This window comes from Brachionichthys hirsutus, chromosome 4 (genome assembly GCF_040956055.1).
Source record: "Brachionichthys hirsutus isolate HB-005 chromosome 4, CSIRO-AGI_Bhir_v1, whole genome shotgun sequence".
Lineage (NCBI taxonomy): Eukaryota > Metazoa > Chordata > Actinopteri > Lophiiformes > Brachionichthyidae > Brachionichthys > Brachionichthys hirsutus.
The window spans coordinates 793,922-802,615 of NC_090900.1; the positions used below are offsets into that span (position 1 = coordinate 793,922).

General features: G+C 42.8%; 1 non-coding gene across 1 annotated transcript; it reads left to right on the forward strand.

Moving 5' to 3' along the window:
- The first annotated feature begins 215 nt into the window (after positions 1-215).
- LOC137893410 (U1 spliceosomal RNA) lies at positions 216-387 on the forward strand. Its single transcript, XR_011105450.1, has one exon. It is a non-coding gene; the product is annotated as a U1 spliceosomal RNA (small nuclear RNA).
- The last annotated feature ends 8,307 nt before the right edge of the window (positions 388-8,694 follow it).

An 8,694-nucleotide genomic window follows, 5' to 3' on the forward strand; every position in this document is an offset into this window, starting at 1 on the left:
TGTTAATGATTATATTCTTAGAGATAAGGCAAAGTTTGATGCTGCAGAACTAAGAAAGTTGTGGAAATTGGGGAATGTTTTAATGAGCAAGTTAGTGTTGACACGGTGAGCTCAATGACGTTTAAAAATGTATTTTTTTTTACTTGTTGATGAAAATGTGATTCATTTTATGTAAGTGTGATATTTGTCATGGACTTTGAAAATATCCTGTAAATATATTTGCCTGATAATTAATAAAGCCCCTAAAAAGTGAAAAAAAAGTGGTTTGCCCAGGACGAGGCTACGCCATTGCACTGCGGCTGTGCTGACTTCTGCGAATTCCCCACATGTGGGAATCTCGACTGCATAATTTCTGGTAGTGGGGGACTGCGTTCGCGCTCTCCCCTGATCCATTTGTTGAAGGAAAATTGCAATCGGGTTACATGTAGGACAGATCCCTGCCCTCCGTGCGGGGCTGAGTTCACTCGGTGGATTTCCACTGTCCTCGTGAGAAAAGGCGTGCTGAGTCACCTGAGAAGCAGGGGTGGGGAGTGTCTGACAACTGCACGGTCTTGGTGTTGGTGAAAGGAAATGTGTCCAGATGCTGGTGATTGGACAGCACATTTGGACTTTTAACTTTTGAGTGATTGCTGAGATTATTTCCCCCTCTCTGTCACAGAAACTGCGTGAAAACTAGCTATACATTGTGCAATTTATGTATGTAATGGAGAAAGGAATGACTGCAAACGTGACCAAAATGGATAAAACTTAGCATCTGTTTGAGACAGGAATGAGGGACGCTGTCCTGCAGCATCTGTTTGAGACAGGAATGAGGGACGCTGTCCTGCAGCATCTGTTTGAGACAGAAATGAGGGACGCTGTCCTGCAGCATCTGTTTGAGACAGAAATGAGGGACGCTGTCCTGCAGCATCTGTTTGAGACAGGAATGAGGGACGCTGTCCTGCAGCATCTGTTTGAGACAGGAATGAGAAGTGTTTGGGAACTGCGATACCTTGTGGAAAAAGAGTATAATACGCGACCTTTAAGGCTTTAAGGCTGGTGTGTTCCGATTTAGGCTATTCTGCATTTACATTTTCTATTTGAGTCGAGTGTTTTTGTGGAACTTTAATCCGTATCCCAGTTTCTGCACTCGATTGTCCACCAGCTGAAATGAAATGCTTTTTATTAATCATCATCTGCTGACACACACAATGAAATTGAATTTTCACCCTAGAACAACGGGCCCCTTGAAACAACCACATCTAATACGTGCATCAAGGGGCCCTAGCACACGGAGAGGGGGTAGGGTGAAGGTGCCGCCGTGGTCGGCGCACCTGGAGCCGTTTGCGGGGACGGTGCCTTGCTCAAGGGCACCTCGGCAGTACTCCGGAGGCAGACTGGCCCCTCTCCAGCCACCAGCCCACACTCCATATTTCACCAGAGCTGGAACTCGAACCAGGGAAGCAGCGTCCCACTGAGCCACTGCCTCCCATTGGTTCATTACAACCCAGTTCAGGGTCCTTTGGTCACTGCAGGATGCTGGATGTAGTCTTCCTAAGACTATCACCAGAAAGCTCAACATGCTAACACACAGAATGTAGGGAATCAGTAGCACGTCGTCTTTTTATTCAGTCGATATAAATTATTGGGCATTTTTTCCTTACTCTAAACGTAGTCATCCGTCTGGCTGTAGTTATTATAACATGATCTCCTGCTGAAACAGATTTTTTCTTTCTCTCTTATTTTCATTAAATTGGAAAATGACACAGGCAACGCTTATTTCATAAAATTCAACTGCGAGGCAAGCTGTGATTTACAAGTGTCCCTGGTGTGAGGGGGGGTGGGGGTGCAGGACGGTCAGCAGCTGACTGTCCTCAGAGCAGATGCACTGATAAATATGCATGCAGACACGGAGGACTTCCAACAAAGCGACGCTTCACTCTTCCAGCCAGACCGCCTCTTACCTTTAACTCTTCTTCTGCTAATGATCAGCTGCACGACTGCCTTCTCCCCCAATTTACAGACAAGTCAAATCCTTAGTGTCTCTTCGTCACTGGATCACATGCATGCCGCAATGCAGGCCAGGAAATTCTGGACATTCTTGTGTCTTTCTCAGAAAAAGGATTTTATTCATTCTCCACCAGTAATGGAGACGTGAAAGAAGACAGAAGTGGTTCCACATGACCAGCCTGACCGGATCTGGAGTCGCTCTTTGTTCTCCCACTAGATTGTGTGCCTGGTGAGAGAGAGAAAGGGAAACGTACAGCAAGGCCTGCAGGGGGCCGGTCGAAACACCGATGATGTCTTCTCCAGCCACATTCAGATTTAACTTCATAATGATGGGCTAAAGCAAAACACGTCTGTAGCTTAAAGGAACAGGTCATTCAAATTAGACTCAAGTAGCACGGTAGTGTTCACCTAAAGATGAGGCTTTATTTAAACACACACTGCGTGTCATTTCCTGTTTCTTACCTCCATCATGTTAAGGTGCTGTTTGGCTCGATTAAGAAGCTTAAGCTTACCTGGCTTTCCGTCAGCATTGCGGTAAGCCTGAATTCTAATTTGAATTCTTCTGAGTAGACCACATGCAGTCAGCTCCATTTTACCTGAAGAAATAACCACTGAGACTCTTCATCAATGAGATCAAAAGTCAAGAATCAAGAAAGAGAAACATTTGAATTGTCAGTTCTGCAAAATCCCCGGAGTAACGCCCTGGCCTTCCAGCTGATGAGAAAGAATGTAATACGCCCAGTTGTTGGCTTAATTGTGCCAAACTGGTTTATTTAATCACACTATAGGACGTGTTTTATGGGCATCCCATAGAGAACACAGGTGATTTATTTATTGCTCCCTAACACCACAGAGAGTGTCTGAGTGTACCGGTCCGACCACGCAGGGTTAATTATGACCCACAGAGCGGCTCTGATCGCTGCACCTCTTGCTGTGGCTGGACTCCGAGGAGATAAACGGTCTTTGGGGCAGAGATTAGAACGCAGGAATTTGTCTTAAAAATGAACGATGTCTCGTAATAAACATGGACATGGCCTCCCTGATGTATATCATTAACATTGGCCTTGCAGTGGTAGATAACCGTTATTATAATCACATGAAAAATAATGGGGGGGTGGGTACATGTGACAATCACGAATGTCGGTTGAGGGCTGAAAACCAGCTGTAAAAAATTATAAAACGAGCAAGATTTCCAAACACAACAGAAAAACAGGAAGACTTGATGAAACTTAACGGAAATGGGGGGGGGCATGGGAAATGGGCAGCAATGAGTTAATGAGCTGCACGTGCTGCTCGTCCTAAGTATCTGAAGTAGAAATTCATCTGCACACTTTAAAGATGGGATCTTTATGGATGCTTAACAAGAACACTGAACTGAGATCAGAATCAGAGAAGAGCAGCGATAGCAAATTGGTCCCGGCTGGCGGGGGCAGTTGAGCGTACTCGTCTCTGGGGACGCTTCAGGTTCAAAGAACAATGGGCCGTGGGTTTATCCCTCGCCACAGATCACGGCGTGTGTACAGAAGAACGCTGCTCTATGTTTGATGCGGATGCCGTCTGACCACCAGCACACGTTGACTCTCTGACCTCGCAAACAGTAAAGGTACAGTCAGCTGATTTTTCATAGGCTGACAAACAATAACAGGATTTTGGGGTGAAGAACAAACTCATATTCTCCAGAATCCAGATAACTAAAACGCTGCTGGCGCCTCGAGTCTCATTTGGGTCTACACAACCTGATCTGTTCCCATAATATTAGCAGTGTGGGAAATGCTAATGTGATAATATAGCTGAAAGATGACGGATGGAATTGTTATCCCATACGTAGATGAAAGTCTTGATCCTCGAGGACTCGTGCAACAAACCGAACAAGCGGTGCCTCCTGCACACGCAGGCCGAGCTGGACTTGTGCACTTGACTTTCCCTGGTGCGCTGCTGCAGAAGAGTCCAGCGCTGCACTAAATCAAATAAACGTCTCTAAATGCTGGCAGCACAGCAAACCTCTTCAAACACCTTCCCAAACTGATGAGTCACCATTTTGCAACTCTTGTTGGTTCTGCTCTTTATGCATTTGTTCAATAGCGGGACTTGTGATCGGTAGCGACACGACAGTCAGACTTCATTCATCAGAAGATGAAAACTCAGATTCATCAATTGTTTTAAAGTAAGAACTAGCTTCCACGAGCCTGTGAGTGGAGTAATCAACCAGCAGCAGGCAGGAACAGCAGAACACGTTCACAGGGCTAATTAAGTCCAATGCAGGAATTGGAAAAACCTTTTTGCAGTCAGCAGGTGCGGCCTCAGTAGAGGTATGCCTAATCCTGAAAATGTGAACTGCCCATGGCCACACATTGTAGGCAATGTCCATATTAGATGGAAGTCCACAACATGATTACACGCCGACACAACATTTAGTTTCATATTATTATACTGATGTTCATGAACGTCTCATCAGTGACGACACACATGACACTCATCAACAGGGGCTTAAGATTGGCTGGGGCGAAGCCCCACCTTCAGGGGACGGACTCATTGATGGACAAAGAAACGATGAAGAGGACGTTCTTCCATTCGACGCATGGAGCACACACGAGGAACATGGCCGAACATCAGCGCTGACTTTCCTATCCAACTTGTAACTGAATTGTCGTTTACCTACATTCTCGTCATTGACTACGCACCTACGAAGGAGATTAAAGAACCGGAAGAGAGTTTATGAACTCTAACAGAACCATCATTACATCGGGAACAGGATATGGATTTTGTTTGCTCTGTATATGTAGAAAATATATTTTTGTGTTTGACGTGCTTCATTTCTCCCCGTGAAGAAGCTCACTCTGTTTGGGCGTGACTCATTCTCACAGGAACTATGAATTTCTGCTGAACGTAATATAATCTGTAAAACGACTCGGGGCCGCCCCCATAAAGACAAATGTGTAACAGCCAATCATTCGTTGGGACAGCTGCAGTGGAATTAGCTTGTTCCTCAACCCTGTTAGCACAAATGCTAGGAGTCCCAGAGATATTATCTGGCAATATTCCACCCTAGGGAAATAAAAACAGGTCATGCCAAACTAAATAATAGACCTTTTTAAATGTATTCCATTAACTACAATATGAGAAATTCTGCTTTGTTGTTACAGCTGCTAACCGAAGGATTCCAGAGCTTTTAGACTTTTAATGTGTATTTCAGGCGGAATCCTTTTTCCATTGTTTCCCCCGCAGTGTTGAAATGTACTTGCAGAGACTTCAAACTGAGGTACAGTACTGTGAGCAGAAAGTACGCCCTCGTTTGTGACAGAGTTTATCTTGGCTTTTATGGAAATACGATACAGACTTCAAACCAGTCTGCACTTACAAAGCAGCAGCGCTGCAACATTGACGACAATCAAAGCCATTGTGTTCAAACTAATTGATTTGCCAATTTATGCAAATTTCAACTTTCAAGTCTCAAACTGTAATGAGATTAACTGCTCTCAAAGAAACATGAGCTCCGCCAGCCGCCAGGATTTATTGACATCTGCAGTCAAACTGATTCGGCTACTCCGCAATCTGGGGCCCATGACCCACCTTCTTCCTGGACATTTTGCTAGCCTAAAATGGCTCAGGGTAGAAGACAGGGTTAAACAACTCAAAATGGGATTGGCATTTAAAATAGTCAATGCAGCTCTGCCCTCAGTCCCCTCAATCCCTGCATACCTGAATAAACACCTCCACAGATTTAGTGACACCCACAGCCACAACACTAGAGGGAGCTCAAACAACAACCTGATTACCCCCTCCTATAGGACTAACATGGGTAAATCATCTTTTTATAATACTGCCCCCCAAGGGTGGAACTGTTTGACTCCTGCCCTCAAAACATGCACCTCTTTGGCCTCCTTCAAAACGGCCCTAAAAATACACCTTTCAGGGGGACAGAAACGGAGATAGTCATCACGACTCTCTCCGGATCAAACCCCCCCCCCTTTTTTGTCCACCTATGTTGTACATATTATGTGTCTTTGTAATTTATTGTAATTTATTGTAATTATTGTCATTCATTGTCATTTTGCATCTGTGGCGTAATTTATTTTAAATTTATTGTTAGCTTGAATCTGTGGTGTAATTTATTTTAAATTTATTGTTAGTTTACATCTGTGGTGTAAAATTATTATTTTTTTCTAATGTTATTCTGCATCAATTGAGTAATTTAATATTAGTTTTATTTGTATTGTTAAATGTCGATGATTTATGTACGAAGGACTTTCAACGGAAACAAGACCGCAAGGGCTTTTTAGAAATGCTCCTCTTAGACAGGATGTTTGACTTTATTTGTACTGTAATACATGCTACTGTGTGACTGTACTTGTACTGTAATACATGCTACTGTGTGACTGTACTTGTACTCTACCATTCTATCTAATAAATATATTCATCATCATCATCAAACGTCTTGAGAAGGTCTTTTTACTTTAAAGGAAAACGTGTTTTCTGACAATGATTTGGGGGATCAAGGGAACCCCCATCCATCATATAAAGTACTGGTGGGTAGGAAAAGATTATACTGGGATTATATATTCTCCTTATAAAAGCCATATTACATGGGGAAAACTGCACTGGTGCTGGTAATTACAGTTTTTCTCAGTCGCTTTGGTGCTTTTCTCACATCATTTGTTAACATTTGCACAGAAGTTAGTGCACTTCTCAAACCAATTAGTGTAATTAGTGCCCGTCACCTGCTCGAAATGGACGTTCCATTCCTCAAAAGCAAGTCTTCATGTCAATGAAGCTGCCGGTGTCATCGAAATGAGACATCTGGACTCCATCGTTAATGAACAAAAGAGTCAAATGGCTTTGTCATGTTTTCATTGATGATGATGAATATATCTATTAGATAGAATGTTAGAGTACAAGTACAGTCAAACATCCTGTCTAAGAGGAGCATTTAAAAAAGCACTTGCGGTCTTGTTTCCGCTGAAAGTTTATTCTGTCAGTGTTTCCTAATAAAAGATCAGAACTCGGTGACACGACCTGAAAATGCTCCAGACAGCAATATACACTAATTCAGTGTTTCCCAACCGGTGTGCCGCGAGAGATCGTCATGTGTTCCGTGAGAAGGTTTCCAATATCACCTAAAAAAAAAAAAAAACTTTTTAAAAAAAAAAAAAAAAAAAAAAAAAACAAAAAACTTTTTTTTTTTTTTTTTTTTTCTAATATCACCTAATTAACCATTATCGGGTGTCCGCGCTGTAATGAAGTGTGTGTGCCGCCCGTAGATCGCTCTTCAGACTTTGGCGTGAACGACAGGAGCCGGTTCCCGTCATTAGGAGCCGATTGTGAGCCAAAAGAAATTCTGTTAAAATCTAAAGTGATTGGGCGAGATGTGTGTGTGCGTCTGCGTGTCCACAATGAGCAGGGGAGGGGAGGGGGGTGTTTACACACATGCAGCACAGCGAGTGGACAAAACGAAAGGGAGGCAGGGAGAGAGAGAACTTCGCAGACAAGAGACAAACGACGCGCTAGAAAGGGTAAGGGAAAAAACTAGTGATAGAAAACGTAGTAAAATCTGGACACATTTTAACGCGGCTGACACAAAGGCAAAATAAAATAAAGTAAGATCGTATCTTGAGGAGCCGCTTATCCAAAGAAGTGCAGACCCCCAAGTGTTCAGTCTACCCACATCTCACACACGGAGACTTTATCGTGGCAACATCTGTCCCCTCAGAGAGAAGCTTCTCCAGACCAGGACAGATCATAACAGAAAGGAGAAACAGGATCAGCCCCTCCAAGCTGAGCCACTTGGTTTCCTTTAACCATTCTTTAGTAAAACAGGAGAACTGTTACCTGATGCTGCTTTATCTTTTGCACTTTTTAATTTATGTTTTCTTGTTGTGTTGTTAGAGATTTACATGCAGAGATTTGACCTTGTTCTCTGTGAGATGTGTTTGGTTTGGTTTTGTATTTTATATTATATAATATGTTTATTGTAGCTAGCAGTGCAAAGAGGATTTAAATAAAGACATTTAATCAACATTTGATATATTGCATGTTTTTACATTAGTAGCTAATTTTACACAATGCACGTGATTTGGTATTAAATTAATTTAGCCAACAACAACAAAAAATCTGAGGAGCCACTTGGGAGCCAAAAGAGCCAGAATTCCCTTCACTACATTGAACTCAAACAAGATGGTGGTTAAAACTAAACTTTCAGATCTTCCTTTGGACAGTTTCTGGTTACCTGTTGCCAAGGAGTTCCCCGTTCTAGCCAACAAAGCTATTCTGACATTGCTCCCGTTTTCAACCACACATCTGTGTGAGCTGAGCTTCTCAAGCTCGACGGCGATAAAAACTAAAAACAGAGAGACTGAGAGCTGTTGAGGAAGAGCTTTGTGTGTGTCTTTCTACCATTACTGCAGGATATCCATTTTGTGTTCATCCAAACAGCCCCAGCTTTCCCACTAAGTATAAATACATTAAAAACTATATTATTAACTATATGTATTATAATAAAGCTCATCTAATCTAATATGTACTGTTAGAGTGTCATTTTGGTTGGTGGTGTGCCGCAGGATTTTGTAAATGTTAAAAATGTGCCGCGGCTCAAAAAAGGTTGGGAAACACTGCACTACTTCAATGGCGGGCGGTCAGAGCCTGCAAGGCCTTCTCTGCTGGCCTAACATAACCAGAAATCAAGAAAACATGATCATATTTATGATAAAA